The sequence below is a fragment of the Ailuropoda melanoleuca genome, chromosome 3, assembly GCF_002007445.2.
Source record: "Ailuropoda melanoleuca isolate Jingjing chromosome 3, ASM200744v2, whole genome shotgun sequence".
NCBI classification, from domain to species: Eukaryota; Metazoa; Chordata; class Mammalia; order Carnivora; family Ursidae; genus Ailuropoda; species Ailuropoda melanoleuca.
The window spans coordinates 26,538,842-26,556,468 of NC_048220.1; the positions used below are offsets into that span (position 1 = coordinate 26,538,842).

Consider the following 17,627-nt stretch of genomic DNA (forward strand, 5'->3'; position numbering starts at 1 on the left):
AGGACACAGTTGCTTCTCTGCTCTCACCCTTGGAGATCTTTTTTTCTTTTTAAGATTTTATTTATTTGTCAGAGAGAGAGAGCACAAGCAGGGGGAGCAGCAGAGGCAGAGGGAGAAGCAGACTTCCCGCTGAGCAGAGAGCCCCACTGGGGACTTGATTCCAGGACCCTGAGATCATGACCTGAGCTGAAGGCAGGTGCTTAACTGCCTGAGCCACCCAGGCACCCCATCCTTGGAAATCTTATCTACTTCAAAATTCCAGGTTTATTTCTCTGCTGATGACTGCTATATCCCCATCTCTGTGCAAATTCTAGGCACCACAGCTCTAATGCTTCACCAACCATTTCTCCTGGGTGACAACATTGATTTTCTCTTTCAACTTCTGTTTCCATCAGTGGTCTAATTTTGAGTGACTGAGGCTTACTCCTGAATCTTCCCTGACTCCTCCCTCTGCTCAGCTTTTCATATTTAGTCATCTTCCTTTAGGTTTGGCCTCCAAATCTATACCCTCCTCTTCATTACCTTTGCCTCCAGTCTTGACTAACGCTGTTATACCTTGTACCTGAATTTTGCACTAAATTTTGCACTCAATAATTGATATTTTGCCTCTTGACTCTCCACTTAACACATTGTTACCATATTTATCTTACTAATATATCACATTCAATTCATCACCATTTGATTTAAAAACAAACAAACAAGGGCACCCGGCTGACTCGGTTGGTAGAACATGTGACTTTTGACGTTGGGTCAGGAGTTTGAGTCCCACGTTGAGGGGCAGATTGTACTTAAAATTTTAAAAATCCTTAAAACAACAACAACAACAACAACAACAACAACAACCCTGCAATGTCCTAGAGAATAAAATCTCAATTCTTTGGCCTGACATTTCAAGTCTTCTAAACTGGACAGTATCCTACAGTAAACATTAAAATATTTTTTCTATAAATATATTCTCATAAAAATTCAAACAATTTAGAAGTCAATAGACCAAAGAGTGAATAATCAACTTTATTCCCTTCTTCCTCCAGCCCACTGCCCTTCCCACAGATAACTGCTCCTAATTCGCTTTTGCAAGTTCATCCTTTGTTTCCTCAGCCCCAGCTAGACCAAATTATGATAGGTCCTCACATATAGTATTCCCATGCAACTTCTGTGTCCCAGTGGAGACCATCCTCCCTGAAATACTTTTGCCCTAATTACTGACTATCCAGCTCCAAACATTCTGTCCTTAAGGTTTATTACCTGCTCCTTGAAATTGCCTGCCTTTTATTTGATAGAATCTAAATATCACTGCCTATGATATCTAGTCATTATGTATTTTTCTCTGTTTCAACAATAGAGCTGACAAGTCTCCCCTTGAGTGTAGGACCATGTTACCTTTCCGTGCTTCCATAAGCCTCTCACAACACTCTGCATGTGGTGGGTGATGGGTGCTCTTCTGACATTAGACAGCTCATGGATCTCAGAGATGGAGAAGATAGTCATCTCCTACAATCCTCTCACCTTGCAGAAGAGGAAAGCTATTTGCCCATGGTTATTTGGCTACAGGTAAAGGTCAAGCTGAAGATCTCAGGTCTCCCAATTCCAAGTTCAAGCAACTCCTTGGTCCTTTGCTCTGGAAAGTATCCTTACTATTCTCACGAGCAACCAGGTGGGTAATAACTCAGATAGGTAACTGATAGGGGAGGGCTTGGATGTGTCGTGTGAAATTTTAAAAAATTATATATATATATAGTTTGTTTGTTTGTTTTTTGTTTTTAAGTAGGCTCCATGCCCAGCGTGGAGCCCAGTGTGGGCCTTGAACTCACGAGATCAAGACCTGAGCTGAGATTAGAGTCAGATGCTTAACCATCTGAGCCACCCAGGTGCCCCCCCACCCAAATTTTTCAAATAAAAAGAAGGAAGGAGGGGCATCTGGGTGGCTCAGTTAGTTAAGCTTCTGCCTTTGGTCAGGTCATGATCCCAGGGTCCTGGGATCAAGCCCCACATCGGGCTCCCTTCCCTGCTCAGTGGGGAGTCTGCTTCTCACTACCCCTCAACTCATGCTCTCTCTCTTTCTCAGTCTATCAAATAAATAAATAAAATCTTAGGGGTGCCTGGGTGGCACAGCGGTTAAGCATCTGCCTTCGGCTCAGGGCGTGATCCCGGCGTTATGGGATCGAGCCCCACATCAGGCTCCTCCTCTATGAGCCTGCTTCTTCCTCTCCCACTCCCCCTGCTTGTGTTCCCTCTCTCGCTGGCTGTCTCTATCTCTGTCGAATAAATAAATAAAATCTTTTAAAATAATAAATAAATAAATAAATAAAATCTTAAAAAAAAAAGTAGGAAGGAGAAGAACATATGTGGTTTCCCAAACATACCGTTATCACTTACGCCCAAGCGTAAGGAAAAGTTCATCCCATTCCCCTTCTACACTACTCTTCATTGCATGTCCCTTTCTCTAATAGTCACCTTAACTTGGCTTCACCTGAATAAACCTGCTGTAGGGCACAGGGGTACCTGGCTGACTCAGTCAGAAGAGCACACCACTCTTGATCTCAGGGTCATGAGTTTGAGCCCCATGTTTGGTGTAGAGATTATTTATAAATAAATAAATAAATAAACTTAAAAAAAAACTGTTGTAGGGCACAAAGTCAGAGTCACTTTGGATTTCTGTATTTCTGGAAACCCAGTGCTCTTTCTTTCTTTTTTTTTTTAAGATTTTATTTATTTATCGGACAGAGAGAGAGGCAGCAAGAGAGGGAACACAAGTAGGGAGAGTGGGAGAGAGAGAAGCAGGCTCCCCTCTGAGCAGGGAGCCTGATGCGGGATTCGATCCCAGGACCCTGGGATCATGACCTGAGCCGAAGGCAGACGCTTAATGACTGAGCAACCCAGGTGCCTCCCCAATGCTCTATTATTTCATGGTTTGTGTCTATTGTCCCAAGTATAATTGTGTCTCCTTTCACACCGAAAAGTACCCTGGCTTGATGATAGTTATATGGTGCTCCTATTTATAACCTATTTCATTCATTCACTTAAATAATATTCACAGAATACCCACTCCGTTACAGGCATAGCACAAATGCAGGGGATACAGGAGTTCATGACATTGACAGGTCTCTGCCCTCATGGAACTGGCATTCTAGTGGAGGACACAAACAATGAGCAAATAAAAAAAATTATTACACATTGAGATAACTGTCATGATAGAAATAAGTACAGTTGTCATAATAAGGCAGCAACATCTTTAGAAAAGGTGGCCAGAAGGGCACCTGGGTGGCTCAGTTGGTTAAGCAAGTGATCTTGCTGAGGTCATGATCTTGTTGGAATGAGCCCCATGTTAGGCTTTGCGCTCAGCCCCGAGTCTGCTTCAGATTCTCTCTCCCTGCCCCTCTCTTTCTCAAATAAATCAATAAAATCTTTAAAACAAAATGTGGTCAGAGAAGGCTCTCTGTGAAGTTGACATGTAAGCTAATACTGAAAGTATGTACCAAATCCAATTATAAGAGCTTCAGGAAACCATAATCCAGAAAGAAGTGTCATAAGCAATCAAGCCCAAAGCAGAAAAGAACTTGAAAAATTCCAAGAGCTGATCAAAGTTTGATGTGACTGGAGCATGGTTTGCATGTGGTGGCATGAGGAGAAATTAGAGAAGTAGGCAGAGGTCAGATCGTCTAAGATCCAGGGGGTCCCAGTAAAAAATCTGAATTTTGCTCCAGAGAAACGGGAAGCCGCTAAAAGATTTTAAGTGAAGTGGTGATAATATCCTAATTACTTTGCAAGAAAACTCATACAGGCTGCTATGTGGAAAATGGACTGGAGAGAGGCAAGCATGGAAGCCTGGAGACAAAAGGGCAATTATATCAGGCTAGCAAGAGCTGATGATGGCTGGGACAAAGGTAGCGACCGAGTGAATAGAAAGAACAGGGAAGATGAGAAGTATGTATAAATGAAGCAGAACCAATAAAATTTGCTGATGGACTGAATGTGGTATGTGAGAGAGAGGAAGGATCTAGGATAACTCTGGTTTTCTAGCTTTAGTTAGTGAGTGGCAGATGATGCCACTTACAGACAGAGGCAAAATGAGAGAGAACCAGGTTAGGGGTAATGGGAAGATGGGAATCAATAGTTCTTTTAAATATTATTTTATTTTATTTTATTTTATTTATTTTATTTTAATTTAAAGTAGGCTCCACGGGGCACTGGGTGGCTCAGTCGGTTAAATGTCTGCTTTCGGCTCAGGTCATGGTCCCAGGGTTCTGGAATACAGCCCAGTATTGGGCTCCCTGCTCAGTGGGGAGCCTGCTTCTCCCTCTCCCTCTGCTGCTCCCCCTGCCTGTACTCTCTCTCTCTGTGTCAAATAAATAAATAATTAAACAAACACACAAATAAATAAATCTTAAAAAAAAATAATAAAGTAGGCTCCACACCCAATGTGGGGCTTGAACTCACAACCCTGAGATCAAGAGTCTCATGCTATACCAACTGAGCCAGCCAGCCACCCCAAGAATTCCATTTTAATTCAGTCAATACAGCATGGGACTCTTGATCTCAGAGTTGTGAGTTCAAGCCCCAGTATGGGCGTAGAGCTTACATAAAGAAATAAAAATATTTCAGAGGGGAGGGGGTTGGGGGGAGAGGTAACAGGGTGATGAGTATTAAGGGGGGCATGTGCTGTGATGAGCACTGGGTGTTTTACGTGTAACTAAAGAATCTTTGAACACTACATCAAAAACTAATGATGTACTATACAGTGGCTAACTGAACATAATAAAAAAAATTAAAAATAGGGGCGCCTGGGTGGCACAGCGGTTAAGCGTCTGCCTTCGGCTCAGGGCATGATCCCGGCGTTACCGGATCGAGCCCCACGTCAGGCTCCTCTGCTGTGAGCCTGCTTCTTCCTCTCCCTCTCCCCCTGCTTGTGTTCCCTCTCTCGCTGGCTGTCTCTATCTCTGTCAAATAAATAAATAAAATCTTTAAAAAAAAATTAAAAATAAATAAACAAATAAAAATAAATTGCAAAGAGTTCCATTTTAAGCACGTTAATTTGAAATTTTTCTGAGACATTCAAGTAGAGACATCAAGCAGGCAATTGACTCTTAAATCTGGGAAAGCTAATTAAATAAATTAGAGAAGAAATTTAAGATGGAGATGCAATTTTAGGAGACATGAATATAGAGTTGGTTTTTGAAGCCATGGAAGGAAATGAGACTTTCTAAGAAGAGGAGGAGATGAAGAGAAGAGGGTACAGGTTCAAGTCCAAAGAAACACCACACCTCTCCCACTGATGTCCACAAGTGCCCAGTGAGGAAGGTAAGCAACTGAACCTCTTTTGGAATCTGAGAAGAGATAGGTACAGACTTGCTGGCAGGTAGGGAAATAGATGAGCTGAACTTTGTGGGTGGCCTCTTTCAATCTATTCATTCGACAACGCCTTCTGTGGGTCAGGGACATAAAAATGAACGGACATAATCCGTCCCAACTGGGAAGGAAAGCACTCTTATGCCGATAAAAATGTGTTATGGTAAGCATTCTAGAGGAGGTGTGTATGGGGGCAGTGTGAATACAGGGAAGACAGCACACGCTATCTGCCTGGTCCAGAGCTGGAGCAAAGCTCATCCAAGCAGTAAGAGGAGCTGAACATTACAAAGGAGCTCTGAAGTCAGAATGGCTTTTTCTCCACCACTGCTTGGTTGTTTGTTTCTGTTTTAAAGCAAATCTTGTGCTTCCTAGAATAAAGGTAAAATCCTGACAGGTTGGTGGGGGTAAAAAAAACAAGGCTTTGGTTCTCTGACCATTGACAATAGAAAACAGTCCTTTTGGAGGAGCCTTAATCAGGTGTGGGGTGGGGGTGGGAGTTAGGGGAAAAAGTGGAAGATGAGAGTGGTTTATTGCTGTTCACAAAAAAAGCAATAAAATGCTTTGCCCTGAGCTGCATAAGGGTCATAATCCATATGATAAGCTATCATTTAACATGAGGAGGAAATTGAAGTTTCATTTCCTTGCTTTTGTGGCACCCCTTGAATTGAGTTGATGACACCATTCAGTCAGTCAGCATGAGGCCTGCCTTACCAATTTTGTTTTGCAAAACAAAGCCAGTCACGGTCAAACTCAGTTGGTCAATTCCATAGATTAACATGAGAGGCCCCAGGAAAGCAAGACAGCTGGGATAGCTCCGGCTGGGAAACGATGGGTTAATCCTAGGCCAGCTTGGCAGGAAACTTCATAGGATCTTTCAGGTCCCTGGCACCCTCCCACTCCTCACCCCTCCAAGAGCTTCCCACACTCACCAGCGTCCTGGGGTTGACTCTGAATAATCTCTGGAGTTTGAAGGACAGGGCTGGGCTGAGGGTATGGATGCAGTTCCCCACTGGGTCATAATCCTCCTTCTCAGTTCTGATTTCTCTAGAGGCAGGCAGGGTAGGACGGTAGGACAGAAAAATCTGACCTGAATCTATATGAGTCCAAACTGGGAAGAATAGAAATTTCTTGAAAAATGGACACTACAAAATTTCTCCCAAAACCTGGGCTCTAATAGGTGTAGCAACACAATGCACAACCTAAAGAAAACAGTGAAGATAAAGATATTGTTAAAGCCACACTGAACATCCAGATATTTTTGTTGCCTCTATGGCTAAAACGTTAGACGAGAATTGTTGATTATCCTAGAGGATGACCCAAACCCATCCTGATTCTTCTCCATGCCCAGAAGTTGTTAAAAACTGAGGCCACTTTAGAATAGATCACAATCTGGAGCTTTTCAAAGTTCCCATTTAGCTGAGATAATTCCATTTTTCTCTCTTTCTGAATTCTGATGTTTCTGCCAGTAGCACATAAGGACTATCAAAAAGCCAGGAAAATCTGTACATGCAGTGAAGTTCCCTGAATAATATGGGGGTTCATGTCCCAAGGGAGATTAAGGTCATATTTGATTTCATTTCCCTGGCTATCTTCTATTTTCCCAAAAGGATTTATTCCTGCTATCTCTGTGACTATCAACACAATTAAGTTTTAATTTTCAAGTAATCAAGAGAGGCAATTTGATATTATGGAAAAAGCACTGCTGATTTTGCCACAGATTTTACTACAACGCCATGCAAATCACTTTTTCAGCTTCAAAATTGTTACTATAAAAAGAAGGGGATGGGATTCAAATGCATTAGATATGCGCGAAACTTTTTTGAAATTCTAAAATTCTATTCTGAGCCCCTAAGTTTCTCTATCCTGACAGTTCTGCCTTCATATGATGTTCCATGCCAATAGCCATACAGAATAAATTAGAACTAGTTTTAGTTTCTAGAAACTTACAGCCTGTAAAACAGCAATGGTAAGATGTTCTTCAGACACATAGTCTTACGATTAGATTTCAGTAATCTGAATTTTGTGCTGAAGGAAGCGTACTTGTATATTATATTTTAAAAGGGGTTACTATTAAATTAACACCACAAAAAGTCTGCAGGTGGAAGTTGTTAACAGCTTCTAATAACAGTCTTTTCAGGGGCTTCTTCTCAAGGGGCTCCTTGCATAATAAATAGCGCCCTGGATGTGAGCCAGGAGCCTGGATCATCAGTCTTTAGCTAGATTTGTGACCTTGGGCATGTCTCTTAGCTACCCCGAGTCTCATGTGCTTCAACTATAAATGAAGGGGTTATATTAGGTGTTTGATATTCATTGGCAAAGCTGAGCAAGAATGAGTCGTGGTTAAATGTAAATAAAGGCATTAATGCCTTTGGTAATATGGAAAATGAAAAGGGATTTGGAGACACTTTTTAAGTAATAAAGGAAAAAAAAACAGTGTAATTGTAGGCCCCCAAAAGCAGCAGCATAAACGTAGTACAGCTCCAAGTTCCACTTACTGATTTATTCAGAATAAATCCATTAAATGGATGAACTTGGTCGGTACACAACAGACTGGCCCTATGAGAAAAATAAGGTTTTCCATGTCTGTGAAAAAGCACCAGGAAGTAATGGAAAGGCTTTAGGGCCAAATATAATTGAGTTCAAAACCCTGGCTCTAAAAATTCCTAGACTTGGCCTCTAGATCAAATCATTTTAACCTCAAGATTGTTGTGAGAATTAAATAAGATAACAAATGAAAGTGCTTAACATACTGGTTGGCACATGAGAGGTCACAATAGATAGTTCTTTCATTAATGATGGGAACTTAAGGGCTCCTGGCTGACTCAGTCCATAGAGCATGCGACCCTTGATCTCAGGTTCGTGAGTTTGAGCTCAACCTTAGAGGTAGAGATTACTTTAAAAAAATTTTTTTAATTTAAAAAAAAATACCTGGGTAAGTAATGATAGTCAACACTGACTGTGCTTACTCTGTGCCTCCAAGGTACTGCTGGGTGCTTTTCCATATCACATGTAATCCTTACAACAACCTGTGAGGTCAGTACTATCATTATCCCCTGTTTACAGATGAGGAAACAGACTCAGAGGTTAAGCAACTTCTCCCATGGTCACAGAACTAGGAAGTCAAGGAGTTATGTTACAAAGCTGCTTTGCTTTTTCCAAAAGCCAAATGTTAAACCATTTCACCATATTATCCACTACATTACATCAAAGGAGTACATTACTAAGTGCCAGAAAAGTCAGAAATTAAGCATGAGTATTTCACAGACACAAGAAACAAGCACTTTTTAGAACAAAATTATAGGAAACTGCCTCCTAGGCTAGGAACTGTGTAACCATAAAAGGGTAGGAGAGTCATTTAGTATTTGTGAGGTGGGGGAGCAGGAGTAAAGGAAGAGATTGGCTTCAGCAAATGTAGAGAATTAGGAACGAACTAGGTGAGCCAATAGACCACTCTAAATAGAGCAATGTCCATAAAGGCACGTTCTGGAATAAAGTGGGAAAGATAAGCACTGGCCAGACTGTGGGAGCCCTGAATACCAGACTAACAAATAAGATTTTTTTTTTTACCGTATTAGGTATACACGAGATAATAAATATTTGTTGGTTGTCACAAAATCAAGAGAATGAATTTCAAACCTAGTTCCCCAGTGGAAGTAAGAAACCCATTTTCAGTATGGGCAGTGTCTATTCAACCTGAGTCCGCTGGCCAGCTACAACAGTAAGAAAGCGTGTGAGCCCACTGTTTTTAACTTCTTCAGTCTGTGACGTGCTTCCAAAATTTCAAACTCTTTGAGTTTTATTGAGATATAATTGACATACCCAAATCTTTATAGCAGCTTATGTTGAGGTCAGGAATACCAAACTCACTGATAAAAATAAAGGGAAATGATGAAGATGAGGGCAAGAAAAAAGATAAACAGACTTTGAAAATAATGGAGCTGTGAGAGGAAGGAAAGTCTAAGAAGATGCAAGGGCACAGAATCCAGTGGGAAGGCCAGCCAGATGGCTTCAGAGAGCCCGGGGCCAAGCCCTCAGAGTCCGGTAGGTAACTCCTGAAGAGTGGAGAGAAGAGGGAGCAGGCCTGTGGGAAGCTACACAAAAGGTCTGGCTTTCTACATACAACAGTGGATTCGGGTTGGGACCTACCATATTAGCAATAGAAAGGGGGATGTAACAATGTGAATTTACCAATGATAATATGGTATTTTTACTTCAAGTATACTGGATTTCTCAGCACAAAGATAACAATGGTTTCAAATACTACATTTTCTTACATTCCTGAGAGGCATGAAGGATGCTCATAATGGTTTGCCATTTGTGTATTGAACTTGCATCTCTGAAAGGTGCAAACAAGTTAAACTACACTAGAACTTGGGGGTCCTGTTAGATATAGGATTTTATTTTAATTGAACTTTGAATTGAAAGACCGAAACTTTAAAGCCTAAAAATTTTCAACTGGGATGTCTAGTCTGAGCCAGTCATCGGATGGTTAGAAGTTTGGCATGACTAATTCTTCACAGTCCATTTGCTAAATGACACATTATAAAAGCAAGCACCACTGAAAAGGATGTGATTGTTTCCAAAGCTTCAGTTTCATTGTAGACTGACTGTTTTATATTGGTCCTCATCTAACCATTTTATGGTGCAAGAGGCTGTAACCACACGTATACGTTAAAGACTCCTTGAAATGTTCTCACATTGACAAGAACCAGAAACACCAGATAAAGTCCAGAGAGGTTGTCATTCAGGCCTCAACATAAAGGCCACCTAGAAGGATCAGGATTTTATAATCCTGACATAAAATAAGTGATTAACCCCTGAGATGCTTATTCTTGTAAAATAGCTTAACCCTCTCTATCCCAGAATTACAAAACTTGTGCTGAAAAGTAACCATATACTCATAGAACAGCTAAGAATGCTAATTGAGTAATCTCTGCATGGTAGCTTCATAATAAAAAGCCGACCACAGAGAGAGTAATAATAGAAAGTTTAAAGAGGGATCTGGAAATTGTAGTTGAGATTGACACATTGTTGGTAATCTGTGTTTTTCAAGGGCTTTGTCTATTTCATCTAGTTTGTAAAATTTATTGGCATGAAATTATTCATAACAGTCTCCTGTTGCTTTTTTTTTTAAGATTGTATTTATTTGAGAGAGAGAGAGAGAGCACGAGAGAGAGCACAAGCAGAGGGAGAAGAAGAAAGAGAGGGAGAAGCAGACTCCCCGCTGAGCAGGGAGCCTGACATGGGACTTGATCCCAGAACCCAGAGATCATGACCTCAGCCTAAATCAGACACTTAACCAACTGAACCACCCAGGCACCCCTGCCCTTTTAATATCTGTAAGGTCTGTAGTGATCTGACAATATTGGGCCAAATAAGCAGAACCGGTTTACGAAGCAAAAAAAAGTTTAAAAAAATTTTTTGAGTCTTATTTGATAGACCATATTGAAGCCATAATTCTTCCAAGGAACATTCCACCCACCTCAGCTAAGAAATGCAGATGAGGCAAGTGGGGGAAAAAAAAGGAAGTTTTTTATGGTTCTAGTGATGGGGCTGTTGGTCAGATTAGCTGCCCATTTGTCTGCAAACTGCTTTCTCCTCCCATTCCCTGCTCCTTGCCACCACACTGCTGCTGCTCACCAGGAAGCCTGAGGAAGGGGCTCCCTCTGCAGCTGATGGCAGTGGCACTTTGGAAAGTGCTGGCAGGGGGTGGGCTATAAAAAACAATTTGGTTTGGGAACAAAAGGCATCAATCAAAGCAGTGTCATCAACCCTTGATTTGGATGGGAGAGAACTTTTTGGTCACCTTGGAAGCAGGAAAGGAACAGACAATATTGTTTTATTTAGTCATCTTAGTCCAATGGACTCAAGGGTCTAATTTAATAGGAAAGCTATGCATGACTGCTCTACAGAGATCTTTTCCTTTAGTCATGTCCTTTGGTGAGGTGGGAGAAAGCTATCTCACTTGCACTTTCTTTTTTTTTTTTTTTTAAGATTTTATTAATTTCACAGAGAGAGAAAGAACACGAGCAGGAGGAGCGGGAGAGGGAGAAGCAGGCTCCCTGCGGCTGATGTGGGACTCGATCCCAGGTCTCCGGGATCATGACCTGAGCGAAGGCAGATATTTCACCGCTGAGCCACCCAGGCGCCCTCACTTGCACTTTCTATCTGAAATTGCCAGAAATCACTCGATTCTGCCTTTAGAAGTAAACTCTGTTAAAGGCTCTCTTAAGTCCAAGAGTTTGAGATTTTTAAAAAATTTTTATTTATTTATTTGAGAGAGAGAGAGAGAGAGCAGAGTGGGAGGGAGGGGGAGAGGGAGAAGCAGACTCCCCACTAAGCAGGGAGCCCGATGCTGGACAGATCCCAGGACCCCCGAGATCATGACCTGAGCCCAAGGAAGACACTTAACTGAGTCACCCAGGTGCCCCAGTTTCTGGGATTTAACTACCTTTTGGAAAGCGATTAGGGCTCTAAAATGAAAGGCATCAGGTCAGGATAGGGACTATTGTTAGTGAGGCGACTAACAAAAATAATTCAGGAGAAGCATCTGAAGTCAGAGAAAGAGCAACAAAGAATGGAGCCATCTCTGAATCAAAAGTCAAAGCTTAATGTAAAGAGTTCTTACAGTTAACTGCATAAAAGAAGTGGCAGTATTTCTGAGCTAGTTAAGTACTTGTCAAAAGTATCTGCGACACTTTCAAATGAAGCTAATCTGTGGCACCCTTCTGCCAGAGCCAATACATGACTGCCCTGAACTCTCTTCTTCAAGCAATATTCTACTCTTCAAAATCCCCCAAACAGAGGCTGAGATCCGTATGCCCAGGTGAGACATAATGTACCATGTTTCCTGGCTAAGTATAAGAAGAATGGTAACTTCTAGATGCCATCCCAGATCTAAACTTGTACAGAAGTAAAGAAACATCTTAACTGTTTAGTTCAAAGTTGTAACAGAGATGGGTGCTTGCTTGCTTTCTTCTTTGGTCTCTTTGAGTCCTGGAGAAAGGAAATAAATGAAGTGATACATCTTGGTTAATAAGGATACCACACTATCGTTCAGTGGGAGAGAAGTGCATGAAATCACCAGCACTTAACAATGACAAATGTGTGCATAGTAGTACTTTGGTACTACCTAAAAGGTGACGTCAGAAGGTGGTCCTCTCCAGTTACCTAGGAAGTAAACAAGAAGGCAGTCTTCCCGTTCTCCTATTCACCCTATGCTACAAATTGCAGTTGTGGCCCATGAAATAATTACCTCCTCCGAGCGGGGAGCCCAACGTGGGGGCCACCCCACCCCTCCATTTTTAAAAAACAAATGGCAGGTTTGGAGACTGGACCTGACTTCCAGCGTGGAATTTTTCTGCCGTATACAATGCTGCCTCTATCTTGGGCAAGAGTCACCTCTTGTGATGGAAATGACCTCCTGAAGCTATCACACTGAAATCTCATTGTAAAAACTATTTGCTTTTTCCTATGTGCTCTTGGCCATTGCTCAAAATACAACAATCTATCACTTATCGTTGTTATTAAGATTTTGGTTTGTCTTCCCAACACCGATGCCAAAGGTGTTTTGAAATACAGCAGGCATATCAGTCTCAGGAGGAATATGTCCAAAAATTCATATATACGCCAGCACTAAGAACTTAGAAAACATCTTGGCGATAGATAGCCTATTAAAGAAATGTTGCCAACCCTTTTCACATCCATTAAGATGTTTATCTTTTTAGGGGTGCCTGGGTGGCTCAGTTGGTTAAGCACCCGACTTTTTTGGGGGGGAGGAGTTAATTTTAGATTTATTTATCAGAGAGAGAGAGAGAGAGAGAGAGTGAACAGGGCAGAGGGAGAGGGAGAGAAATCCTCCAGCAGACTTCCCAGTGAGCAGGGAGCCCAACACCAGGCTTGATCCCAAGAACCTCAGATCATAACCTGAACCGAAATCAACAGCTTGGATGCTTGGGTGGATCTTTTTAAACCTTAGAAAGAATTACAAAAGCAGTAACATGAACACTGTAGAAAAATTTAAAATACAGCTAAGTAAAAATTTACTTTTTTAAAGACTTTTCTATTTGAGAAAGAGCGCTGGCAAGAGAGCACAAGCAGGGGGAGCAGCATAGTGAGAAGGAGAAGCAGACTGCCCGCTTAGCAGGGAGCCCGACAACAAGACGACGACGACCTGGGGCTTCATCCCAGAACCCTGGGATGAGGACCTGAGCCGAAGGCAGCTGCTTAACCAACTGAGCCACCCAGGTGCCCAACTAAGTAAAAAACTTTTAAAAACTTTTTAATAAAAGAGCATAGTCCCACCTTCCAGAGATTATATAATTATGTATTATATAATACATATATATGAAATATATTATAAGGAAGGTGGGTATCCTTCCACATCATATTCTACATATATACATATATGTATTTTTTTCATCAAAGTGAGATCACACTGTGTATATTGCTTTATAACATGTTTTTTAACGATCTTTACTTTCCAAGACAATATATTTGCATCTCATCTAATACTCAGTCTCGATTCAAATCTTCCCATTTGTCTCAAAAATGTTCTCTGCAGCTTCTCCATCTAAACCAGCATCCAATCTAGAAACAAGTATTGATTCTGATTATGTAGCTTAAGTCTCTTTAAATCTAAAGTAATCCCTTTTTGGGACACCTGGGTGGCTCAGTCAGTTGAGTGTCTACCTGGGGCTCAGGTCGTGATCCCAGGGTCCTGAGATCGAGTCCGGCATCAGGCTCCTTGCTCAGGAGGGAGACAGCTTCTCCCTCTGCCTCTGCCTGCTGCTCCCCCTGCTGTGCTCTCTCTCTCTGACAGAGAAGAAAATAAAATCTTTTTAAAAATTAATAATAAAAATAAAAAATAATTAAGGCTACATCTTAAAAAAAAAAGTAATCCCCTTTTCTTATGACACCAATGTGTTGAGAAGATGGGGGCATCTGTCCTGGAGATCATCCCATCTTCTAAATTTTTCTAGTTGCGTAAACATTTTTGTTTAAGATTTAAACATTTTTTGTTAAGATTTTATTTTTAAGCAATCTCTACACCCAACATGTGGCTCAAGCTCATAACTCCAAGATCAAGAGTCACATGCTCCACCAACTGAGCCAGCCGGGTGCCTCTCTCGTTGTTTTTTTATGCTGTCCTTTAGATGACCATTTTGTCTCCTATCTATGTTTGGCTAGATGACTAGCATATTTCATCCTGTACAATCAAGAGGTATATAATATCTGAATGTCTCCCTATCAATCATGTGAAAAATTGACTACTGGATTATGATGAGGACAGTCAGATCTTTTCTCCTTTTTTCTTCAACTTCATTTGTGAGTAGTTTTAAAATACAGAAAAGTTTAAAGAACAGTACAATAAACACTAGGGTGTTTACCACCTAGACCGAATTATTGTTATTTTAGTAATTTTGCTTTATCTATACCTATATAAAAATATTTCCTTCTTGGGGGCGCCTGGGTAGCGCAGTCGTTAAGCATCTGCCTTCGGCTCAGGGCGTGATCCCGGCGTTCTGGGATCGAGCCCCACATCAGTCTCCTCCGCTATGAGCCTGCTTCTTCCTCTCCCACTCCCCCTGCTTGTGTTCCCTCTCTCGCTGGCTGTCTCTATCTCTGTCGAATAAATAAATAAAATCTTAAAAAAAAATTTCTTTCTGGCCCAAACTGTTTGAAAATAAGTTGCAAACATCAAAAACTTTATCCTAAATATTTCAGACTGCGTCATCTAAAAAGAAATACATTCTCTTCTTATGGTCATATCATTTTGACCCTATGATTTAGCACTTACTTCTTAATACCATCTAATATTTAATCCATATCAAAATTTCCTTAATTGTCCTCCAAAGATCACATATATACACACACACACACACACACACACACACACACACACATGCATATTTAACCAGGATCAAATGAAGATCTCATTAGATTTGGTTAGGATGTGTTTAGTTGCTTTTGGTTGAGATGCTTTAGTTTTATTTTTTCTCTTTTTAAAAAATCTTTTTTTTAATTTTTTTTATTATTTTTTATTATTTTTTCTTTTTTTAAAGATTTTATTTATTTATTCGACAGAGACAGAGACAGCCAGCGAGAGAGGGAACACAAGCAGAGGGAGAGGGAGAGGAAGAAGCAGGCTCATAGTGGAAGAGCCTGATGTGGGGCTCAATCCCATAACGCCGGGATCACGCCCTGAGCCGAAGGCAGACGCTTAACCGTTGTGCCACCCAGGCGCCGCTAAAAAATCTTTTTTTTTTTTAAAAGATTTCACTTATTTAAGATAGAGAGAGAGAGAGCACAGTGGGAGAGTGAGAGACAGAAGCAGGCTCCCCACTGAGCAAGGAGCCTAACACAAGGCTGATCCCAGAACGCTGGGATCATGACCTGAGCTAAAAGGCAGACGCTTAACCAACTGAGCCACCTAGGTGCCCCAAGATGCTTTAGTTTTAGATGTCTCTTTAGTCTCTTTTATCTAGAACTGTTCCTCTGCATTTCTACTTTTTGTTTTACAATGACATTGATTTTTTGAAGAGATCAGGCCGGTTTAAATATCTACTGTTAATAAAAGTGCTTTACAATCTGGTTTTTTGTTTTTGTTTTTGAGTACATTAAAATTTAAGAACTGAGGGGCGCCTGGCTGGCTCAGTCAGTAGAGGAGGAGGCTCTTGATCTCAGGGTTGTGAGTTTGAGCCCCACATTGGGTGTAGAGATTACTTAAATAAATAAATATTTAAGAACTGAGAATTTCACTTTTTTTTTTTAAACTAGTACTTTATCCCAAAAACATAATTGGGAAATGCTAACCTAAGGACTATTTTGTAGAGTGACCAAGCATTCTATTTTGCTCAGGACTAAAGAAACTCCAGGATGCAGACTTTCAGTTAAACAACCAGGAAAGAAGTCATAGGCAAACCAGGATGAACTGTTACCTTACTGTCTGGTCACACTTGGAGGGCACTTGTTGAGGAAATAGTTATATATAAAGGATTAGTTAAAACCATAACATGGTTCTGACCACTTTATTTATACAAAATAATTATTTATATACTTAAACTTTTTAAACTGTCTGAACTGTGTTAATTTATGCATCTAGATATAGAATAGACGCTTAGGAAAATATCATAACTAAAATTCTGTGTTTTGGAGCACCTGGCTGGCTCATTTGGTAGAACACATGACTTGGGGTCATGAGTTCAAGCCCCATGTAGAACTTACTAAAAAAAAAAGTTCCATGTCTTACTTCCCTAACTTAAAAAAAATACAGCAACATCTTATATCAGTCTTCTAGTACTTAATGTTACATCATTGTTAAAATCATCCCCTAAGCTGACAGCCATTGCAGTATACTGAGCTCCAAAGAGACAGGACCAGGGCAAGCGAGAGTCAGATGGGCACTGGGTGATTCTGCATCACACTGAAAAAAACTGACTATACACGGGCAAAGAAGATCCTAAGAGACCAAGAAGCAAAATGTATCATAGGCGCTCTTTGTGCAAACTTTCCAGGAGGAGCACAAGAAGCAACCAGATGCTTCAGTCACCTTCTCAGAGTTTTACTAAAAGAGCTCAGAGAGGTAGAAGACAATGTCTGATGAACAGAAAGGTAACTTTGAAGACGTGGCAAATGCAGACAAGGCAGTTCTAAAAGAAATGGAAACCTACATTCTTCAAGGGGAAACAAAAACACAAAGTTCAAGGATCCTGATGCACCAAAAAGTGCACTGGTGATGCTACAAAGAGACAGGGAGCCATGTGAAGTAACACTGCTGCAGACGACAAGCAGCCTTAGGAAAAGAAGGCTGCTAAGCTGAGGAAAAATAGGTAAAATAGATAAATTGCTGAAATGTCAAAATATGAAAATAAGCCTATGTGGCAAAAAAAAAAAAAAAAAGTCCTCAAATCTGAAAACAAGAAAAAGGAGGATGAGAAGATGGAGAGGTAGCAGAGGACAATGTAGATGAAGATGATGATGATGATAAATAAGTGGGTTCTCCTTTTTTTCTCTTCTCTAAAGTATTTAACTCACCTCTTTTGAAGAAAAAAAAACTAAAATATAATGCTGCGTGAAACTTGTTTTTGAACTGTACACTGTCTTTTTTTGTATAGTTAACACACTATTAACTGTGTCTTCAGCCACCGCATCTTGGTGGCATTTTCAGGGGCCACTACCCTTGCCTGGCACAGTAGGGGAGTGTCAAGACGCACATAAGTCTCGGGGCGCCTGGGTGGTGCAGTCGTTAAGCGTCTGCCTTTGGCTCAGGGCGTGATCCC

General features: G+C 40.9%; 1 pseudogene; it reads left to right on the forward strand.

Moving 5' to 3' along the window:
• The first annotated feature begins 16,788 nt into the window (after nucleotides 1–16,788).
• Nucleotides 16,789–17,181, forward strand: LOC117801370 (annotated as a pseudogene).
• Nucleotides 17,182–17,627: the final 446 nt, after the last annotated feature.